Below are 10,101 nucleotides of genomic sequence, written 5' to 3' on the forward strand. Positions count from 1 at the left end.
TGTATTTCTGCTCTCTGTGAGTTACTGAGCGGAATAACTCAGTGTGTTATCGAATCCGGCTGTAACAGACAATTGTTTATTCTATTACTGAAGCCTGTCAAGGATTTGGAAGCCCTCTTGGAGCACTACTTCTCTATAAAGTGGGACGCAATCCTCTATAAATTAGGTCCCCCTAATGTGGGGAAAAATCTAGTGGTTTAGCGTGATCTTGAACAACCTCCAACATCACCTCATTGCAAAACTATTGCCAAATACAGTACTTCCTTATCTAAGTTCTTAACTTCCTTTATGGATTGTAGAGGTACAGATGTTATTTTATTATTTTACAGTGAGTTTTACTATTTGATTCGTAGTTAAATTTAAATACAAGTTGCATAACAAATAGAATACTTGTGATGGATCACCAGAAGAGAGAAATATAAGACGAATGAGACTGGAATAGACAGGATAAAATGTACATGCTTCAGATCAAACAAAATAAAAATTTAATCATGCAATTGAAAAATAAAACATAAATATGTAATTTAACTAAATATAAAAAAGAAAACTCCATATTGTTATATTTAGTTACACTTAAAAAAATAGAGAGAAAAATATTATATTTATATTTATTAATTAATTTATCTACGTTACATAATAAACTAATTAGAATGCTGTGTATTGTAACAATCCAATATATCTTGGCAACATTGCTTGTAAATTAAAGAATTTATTTTTGGTAATCGATGTTTCAATGAACTTTGAACCTATTGAACTTCTGTTGAGGAAAATCTTGATGGATTGAAGCAAATTTGAACTTTTGTGCATATTATGTTTTTAACACAAAATTAGTATTGTGGAAAGGTTTGTAGCTAAAAATCTTATATTATTGAAGTCTCTTTAAAACTACCGATGCCTTATTACACCAGAGGTGTCGTTATTCCATATCGTGCATGACGTGATACCGAAGAGACAGAATTATGTGAAGAGTCGCAGGAGAGGTAGGTAACCTGAGGCACGGAAACACACGACCTCACTCCGCTCTGGCAACATAAATAACTCCGATTGCTCTCCGTCTACGATAAATGTCAACTCCATTGTAATTCTATGTCTGATAATAAGACCTGTTCGCCCTGTATTACATAATTTTGGTTTATTATAATGGGTCTAGATATCAAACAAAAGAATAAAGATCTAAGCGAACTGGAGGATATATATTTATAATTAAGCGGATTTTTTTTTTTTATAATTTATTTATTGTTATTTGCAACTGTATACATATATACACATCAAGTAAATTTACTGTAAGTGATATTATGACATGATACAAACATGTGGAGAATCTACCCATTGACAGAACTCAAAAACAAAAACAAAAAACCTTTTCAGACGCCTAGGAGGATTATTAGGTAGTGAAGAAGAAGCCAGGTTAGAAACGAGTTGGTTTGGGAGGTTGGGAAGTTTATTATGGAAGGATTGGTATCTGGTTCTGGCCAAATCGGTAACATAGGGGACATTGAGGTCCTGATGGACGATTTGATTTGTGACAAAGTAAGGAGCATTAAGGATTTTACGAAAGATTTAGGACTGTAAGGATTGGATTCGAGAGGAATTAGATGGTTTAGTGGAGCCCCATAGCTCAACTCCGAATGTCTAGATAGGCCTTATGATAGTCATGTAGATCAGTCTTTTGTAATGGATTGGAAGTTTGGACCGTTTGTCTAGTAAATGTTATAATAGTCGGAATCGACGAGCAGTTTCCTGTCTTTTCAGTCTTGAATGAGGATTTCATGTCAGTCGTTTGTCCAGATTTAGTCCTAAGTAACGGATCTGTTCAACAGGAATGAGTGGAGTATTATTAAATGATACTGTAGTGCAAGACGAAGGTTTACGACGAAGGGTAAATGTGATTTGGTGGGATTTATTGGAATTTATTTTAATCCTCCAGTTTTGGCACCATTCTTCAAAGGTGGTGATGTGGGATTGGAGGGATTGGGATACAATAAGCGAAATTATTAAAATAAATAATAAATAAATTTATCATAAATTCTACCAGGGGTTGTATTTTTGTAAATATGTTGACTAAGCTGAAGATCAAAATGGCCAATGAAATTGGCCGAAACGTAACAAAAATTTGAAATATATATAATTATATCATTGTTATTTTGTTCGAGTTTTATTATAAATAACAAAGATTATCAGAAAACTCGCAACACTTCTTTATATGACATGTACAACGATTCGGCTTAACCGGCCATTATTTAGGATAATTAAAATAACAGCTTTAATTACAACAACTTATTATTAACAGTATCAAAAACATCATCAATTGTAAATTATATACTTTAATTTTAGTTTCACAGCCCAAGTCAGATCAATGCAATCAAAATAAACCTATAAAAACAATACCAAATAGGGAAACCATCTTTCTTTACTAATAAATTTCCAGTTTGTTTTATTTTTTCTTTATTTTATTCTTTTACTTTATTTTATTTGTTTTTCCTTTATTAGTTCAAAATTTTACTTATTGTATCATATGTGATTTATTTATTTATTATTTCTTCATGTACGCTGTTTGATTACGTTCTTATTCAACTTTCTGTTACTAACATTTAGAGATTTTATTTAATATATGTAATTTTTTCTATTTATTTCTTTATTATTTTTTTTTCTATTCTTTGCAAACAATTCTACTTTATTATCATAAACTGATCACTACATTACTTTACCTACCTCAATAACCAGTTAAAGTATATTATAATTCACATTAAATTTTTGTCTATTTTTTTTATTAAACATTATACAAAATTTAATTATAAATAATTATCTAAAATTCTACTACATTCGTCATAAATAAATTTTAAATAAAATCTTTGCATGATGTTTGGTTTAAATTTTGCGTGTCTAATTTAAAATTATCTGTATAATTGATAGTTTCTGCTATATTAATGGCTTTACGTATTTTTATTTTGAAAATATTCTTTTCTCTGTTAAAAATCATTGTGTTATCAAAATCGAAACTGAGTGCTGAAACATGCTTGTTTTGTTTTGGCCCTTTTCCTTACTTTTTTGTCATTAATATGCTGATATATATATATATATACTACGCAAGAGAAAGTCCCTAGTTTATACTGTGGGTTTTTTTATTTTATCAAAAAGTGGTTGAAAGTCTCCCAACGCACGCATAAACTTTGCTGAAGTTTCTGGTAAAAAATAGAATTCATAGATTTCACAACATTATATGCAATGTATATATGCAGACTAGCGGTATTCTCTATTATTTATACTCTAAAGAAGGCGACGTATAAATTTTATACTTTTTTGTTTACTAGTGTAAATGCGTAAAAAATGCGGAATATAAAAAATCTGGCGCAAAGAAACCCACTTTGAACTATATAGGAAGAGAATCTGTAACTGGAGGTTGAATATCCACCCACCTGTACACTTTGGTCTCTTTGTGATGTAGGGCATAGCAAGAACGAAACGTTTACTCTTAAAAAGAATGTGGCTATAGATGGGGTTTTAATATAAGCATTTATGTCTCAGATAATTTTCAATGAGCCAGTGAAATTACCTGCTGCATTCTCGTTGATTTCCTTGTTTTATGTATAAGATTTTTGATCCTGAAGATGGTGGAAGAGCCCCGAAATGTTAATGAAGAAATATATGAAATAAAGATTATATTACTAATTTAATATATTTTTGAATTAATTGTTTGAGAGTTGTTTATATTAATAATAGCACCAACTAAAATGTACCTGTAGTTGAAAACCTTGAAATAAACAGAGGTATATATATTATTTATACATATCATATATATACACACACACATCTGAATATGTATATGTATGTGTGGGGAGTGTTGTGTGTGTTTGCAAAAATATATATACTAAAAATACTATTATTATGTTTTTTAAATAATGAAAAATTATAAGAAACAAAAAAAAAATAAAACTATTAAATTGTAAATAAATGAGGCTCATTAATTAACTAATAACAGAGTTCTAACCTTTTCAAGATGGATTTTATTGTTAGTATTATTCGGTTTTTCATAAAAAAGAGAAAACAATTTTTAAAGGATAGTTTTTGTTTTGGTGTTGTGTGGTTTGTAAGTAAATAGTCATTTTATAAAATTTAAAATGAAACTGTTATGATATTAATTTGATATCTGTTTTTGTTTTTGAAAATTATATGACAAGGGAAATTAGCCTGCAAAAGACAGTTTTAAATGAATTGTGACTAGTCAATGATTGAGGTATGTTCAAAAATATTGTGTGAAATAAATAAATAAAATATAATGTGAGGAAATAATATGATACTTATGTAAAAATAATTAAGAAAAATAATGTAAAATAACAGTATTAAGAAAATATTTAATGGTAGTCAATTTGAGAGAAAGTATGAAATTAAATTTCACGGGAAAACTGTCGAGTACAAGGAACATCTACTTTCACTGATTAATTTTCAAATTAATTTCTATTTTTTTTATTTTCTACCCTACTTAATAGTTATATTACATATATGTTTTAATAATTTATTTATTTCATATTTAAAGCTGTATTAAAAACATATACAATAAGTAAATATAATATGAATTGTACAATGGAATGAAAAAGAATCTTGTGAAGACTCTATCCATTGATAAAACTCCAATAACATTTATAGAGTTGGTGATCTCGGAGCCATCTTCTTTCCAGTCGCCTTGGAAGATTGCCAAGTAATAAAGGATAAGCCAGGTTAGAAAAAAGTGGGTTTGGAATGGAATTTATCAGGGGGTTCTGGCCAAATCGATAGCATATAACATTGAGTTTCTGACGTTTGATTTGTGACAAAGTAAGAAGCATTAAGGATTTTAGGTTGAGAAGAATTCGATGGTTTAGTGGAGGCCCAAAGCTCAACTCCGTAAGTCCCGATAGACCTTATTATGGTCAATGATTTGAAAGTTAGACCGTTTGTCTAGTAACAACAAACAAGATTGGTGTAATTGTCTGAATCGACGAACAGTTTTTAATGTTTTACGAGGATTTCAAGTTAGTAGTTTGTCCAAATATAGTAGTTAGCGGATCTGTTCGACATGAATAAGGAATATTAAAGAACGTCGTAGGACAGAAAGTCAAGGGCTTACCCTGAAGGGTTGTTGGCAGGTATTGGAATTTATTTTAATCCCACAGTTTTGAAACTATTATTCAAGAGTGGTGGTAAGAAATATTTAAAATTAATAATAATAACTGAACCACATTAATAAGAGAACCAATACACTTAGTAACTAAACTGAGAAAAACGTATTTAAGATTAATTAATATTTTATTTAAAATTATATATACAAATAAAACAATATAAGTACAGTTGAAATCTAATAAACATTGAAATCTAGTGGAATATTTTATATTATCTAGAGATATTTTGTTAATTTCTTGTATGACTAAGAAGCTCCACCATATCTTCTAAAGAGAAGGAACAAAAAAAGAAAAGAGAACGACTAATCTAAAGCTCAATGATTTAAATCTTTAATGATTCTTCGATAATTTCCCATTTAGCAAATGGCTTAGAACTAAAGATGGGAGACTTTAACGCTGGGAGATGCACCGATGCACATCCAGTAAGTGCATTGAGAACATCCTGACCTTTCATTGCAGCTACCTTTCAACCCACTCAATAAACCTAGCTGCAAAAGGGTCAAGGCTAATATTTTCCATTAGCATTCTTTATTTCATTTCTCCAAACCCCTTTAAAAAAAAAAAAAAACTTTTAAATTACCTCGGTGAGACTTCAAAACCGTTAGTCGTAGTGATAATTAAATTTTAACATGTTATTAATCAATTACGAATTATTAAATATATCATTAAGTAAGATTTTGTGAACAATTTTTTTTTCATGTTTTCTGACATTGTACAAATTTTAATATATTATGAACTTAACCAAACAATTGAATTAACTTGCCTAATAATATTAAAATATATAATATATTCCCTTCAATTGAGACCATGTTTCACAGCTATATTATAAAATATTTTTTCATAAATATTTAAGAGAAATATAACTTCTAAAAATTATTTATTCATTATGAAATTGGGATATTTATGGGAGGGGAGGACTGCGTTGTATTTTCTTTTTTTTGTATTTGTTGTATTTTCTTTTTTATAATGATGTATACAGCCCTCTTGGCAAAAGGTATTAACTTATATTTACTTTGGTCCTCTGTTTCTATTTCGATTTTCCTTCTTCATTATTATTGTTTAGTAAGAATCGATTTTATTTATTATGCATCGACTTTACTTTTCCCCAATCTGCTTTATGCTTGTAATTTGTATTGCTTTTAATATTTTTCTTATTCTATTTTATTCAGATTTATCTATGATTTCGGTATTTTCAAATCTAAAATTTATATTTTTACCAATACGTGTTTGTCAAATGCTGATGCGCCAGTATTTTTAGTCTCTTGTATTTATTTAATGTTTGTTTTTTATTCTTAACCTTTTAAGAATTATTAATACAATAATACTGTGTTTTCATTATTTATTTATTGATCTCCTCGGTCCCATCCTCTACACCGTCTATACAGCTGACATCCCAACCAATCCTAACACTATCCTCACCACGTATGCCGATGACACATGTGTGCTAGCAGTTAATAATAACCCATTAATCGTATCCCAAAATCTCCAATTCCATATCACAGCCCTCAAAGAATGGTTTCGTAATTGGAGGATTAAGTTAAATTCCAAGAAATCCCATCAAATCACCTTTACCCTTCGTCGTAAACCTACTGACTGCCCTACAGTTTCATTTAATGATGTTACTCAAACAGATCCGCTACCTTGGACTGCATTTGGACAAACGATTAACCTGGAATCCTGACACAAGACTGAAAAGACAGGAAACTCCACGTCGAATTCGACTATTACAGCACTTACTAGACAAACGGTCTAAAGTTCCAACTCATTACAAAAGACTGATCTACATGACTGTAATAAGGCCAATCTGGACATATGGAGTTGAGCTTTGGGGGCTCCACTAAACCTTCGAATTCCTCTCGTATACAATCCTTACAATCCAAAATCCTTCGTAAAATCCTCAATGCTCCTTATTTTGTTACTAATAAAACCATCCATAAAGACCTAAATGTTCCTTACTTAACCGATCTAGCCCGAACCCGATATCATTCCTTCCATTGTAAACTCCCTAACCACCCAAACCCACTCGTTTCTAACCTTGCTTCCTCTTCAATTCCTGGCAATCCTCCGAGGCGCCTGAAAAGAAGATGGCCTCGTGACATTATATTGTAAAATGTTTTTAGAGTTCTACTACTGATTAGTTTCTCTACATGCTGTATAATATCATTATCATTATGTCATTATGATCAAACTTACTTGTTGTATTTTTTATACAGTTGTAAATATCAATAAAACAAAACAAATGTTTCAAAAGTGATATAGGACCGTCGCGACGCATCGCTCCCGCGTGTTTTATTGCGGTGGGTTCGGGTGGAAAGGATTACCTTTCTAATAATATTGTATTAGAAAAAGACAAAAAACCTATGATTAATATTCTTCCTGATGTAGTAATAAGATATTAACTTTTTCTTCTTCTTCCTCTCCATTTTATGTTTCTCTCTTCAGATCTAAGATACTAGTGGAAAATCAAGTTTCGTTACATTCCCCTGACAAGGAAGGATTGTTGGCTGGATAATCTAGGATTTACTGCAAGAGCGATCAGTTTACTGCATCCTTTAGCTGTATCCAATTTGTTATTTATGCCATAATGCTCTCTGGTTCACTATGAATCGATTCATTGCAGTTCCAATCACTAAACGAACTATTTAAGATTAATGGAATCGTTACTAAATTAACTTAACTCTAGCCTCTCCTTCAAGGCTCTTTCTCTTAATTTGTCATGTTCTACGCGTGTTATTTTATTTTTACGATTAGTGGCTTACAACTAAACGAATATCAGCATAAAGAAAAAAAAAAGAAATAAAGAGTTTGCATAACAAAAGAACGGGAGCTGTATTTAATATTGCTTCATCATGGTAGCCGGGGATAGATAATTTGAATTTGCCATGTCGCAAAACCCTAACCGAAATCTGTCCCTAATAATTCTATCGAAACACCGAAGATGGTGCAAGGCAGGACCAGAAGGTACCGCTGGAGTGATTGTGCGGTGTCATCCACCAATCTTGACCCGAAGAATTAACAAACCACGGAATTGGATTTCCCAACTTCATATACGATCCAGTTGTGAAATACCAGTGGTAGTGGCTGGAGATGAGAAACTGTCTACAGTACAGAGGTCCATCAATAATTGATTCTCATCCATATTATAATATGGATACGATATAATTAATAATTGGATATTATAATTCGTATACGAATCGCCACATCTTATCCATTTCTCAATCAAGACAATTTAAAAAAAATATATATTCTATATAATTGAGATTAAAATTTTCCAACCTCTTCCCCGTAAAGTTTCGGATTCTACGTGCTTCAAAACGTAAATCATTTACTTTTTAAGCCACGTAGAATCTGAAAATACAAATTTAAAATATCCCTTGGAGTTCTGCCAATGGGTAGTTTCTCCACAAGACTGTATAATGTCAATGTAATAGAATACACATTACATTTACAAGAGTTGGACATATGGAATTGAGCTATGGGGCTCCACCAAACCATCAAATTCTTCCCGCATCCAATCGTTACAATCCATAATCCTTGATGCTCCTTATTATGTCACAAATAAACTCATTCATAAAGACCTTAACATCCAATTCGTTGCAGATTTGACCCAAAACAGATATGCGTCTTCTTATTCCAAACTCCTTAACCATCCTAACCCATTAATTCTTAATCTTTCATCCTTAACAATCCCTGATAATCCTCCGAGGCATCTGAAAAGAAGATGGCCACGGGACCTTCTAGTTTAAATTAATGTTTGAAGTACCACCAATGGGTGGTTCCTTCCCAAGATTTTCAAGTGTATATGAAACATACTACATATTTACCTATTGTATTATTTTCTACAGTTGTAAATTACAATAAATAAATAATTAAAAAAAGTTCCGTTTTTCAAATTATCTGGGATAATAAAGGAATAACCCCTACCCCTCTCTTAACGATAACCTGAAAACAGTGTTGACCTCGAAACACCAGGATTTAATTATAGAGTTTAGACTGTATTTATTGTATGTTATTTACTGAAATAAATGGTTAATAATAAGTTTTGCTCTTTCATATAAATAAATAATTTAAATTTGTTAGCCTTTGTGTAAAAATATTTTTTTTTTTTTTCAGATTACAATTTGAAATAACTATACTTGAATCTGTCGCTTCTCTTCCACCGCTCATTAAACTATACTAAATTTTCTATAAATTTTCTTAGTGAAAACTATCGATCATGGTTCTGAAGCTTTGATGCTTGTCGATATGTCGAGCCAAAGCGTGGTTTCTTGTAAAGCAGACCTCCCCCTACTCTCATCCCTCGGCATTTCTTCATCCTGGCACGATCCCCGTCTCTTCCGATTTAATTATTTAATCGATATCCATTGAAATCGTTTTCACGATATCGAAATACTTGCGAAAATTCAGAACAATTTGCATATTGGCCACAATTAGGAGGCGGTAGTTTTGTAAAGACTATTTCTTCGTTGGATACAGTTTCACAGTCTATTTGACTATATAATGCAGTGATTGGTACCTTCTGAAATATTCTGTCAAACATTGCAGATTTCGGAAGAATTTTTCATTTCTCTACTGATGTTACGGTTTTTATGCCATCTTATTTTCGTTATTCCTTTATTACAGTTTTGTTTTTCTGTTAAAATGTTCTTCAGATTATATTAGGTATTAAGGTTTATTTTTCTATAATTTTTTTGTAAACTAAAGAGAGAAAAAAACAACATAATTTTAATCGTTTGTTTATTTGCGTTTAATATTGTGTAAGCCATTCCTCGTATTTCGGAAAAATTGAATATGGAGTATACATATCATTAACAATTGAAATAGTCAAACATTTTCTTCCTCTTCCTTCTAAATAACACCATTTTCATTTTTAGTTCCAAGCCACTTGAATATCCATCTTCCTACCGTCCTATTTCACTCCTGCCCATTATGGGCAAAATCCTAG

At 31.0% G+C, this 10,101-nt stretch overlaps 1 protein-coding gene across 1 annotated transcript in view; it reads left to right on the top strand.

The window, feature by feature from the left end:
- Positions 1-10,101, top strand: part of LOC106683775 (uncharacterized) — a 365,532-nt gene that overhangs the window by 307,648 nt on the left and 47,783 nt on the right. The gene's annotated exons all lie outside the window — the stretch shown is intronic.

Source organism: Halyomorpha halys, unplaced genomic scaffold (genome assembly GCF_000696795.3).
Source record: "Halyomorpha halys isolate HHAL.00 unplaced genomic scaffold, Hhal_1.1 Scaffold516.1, whole genome shotgun sequence".
NCBI classification, from domain to species: Eukaryota; Metazoa; Arthropoda; class Insecta; order Hemiptera; family Pentatomidae; genus Halyomorpha; species Halyomorpha halys.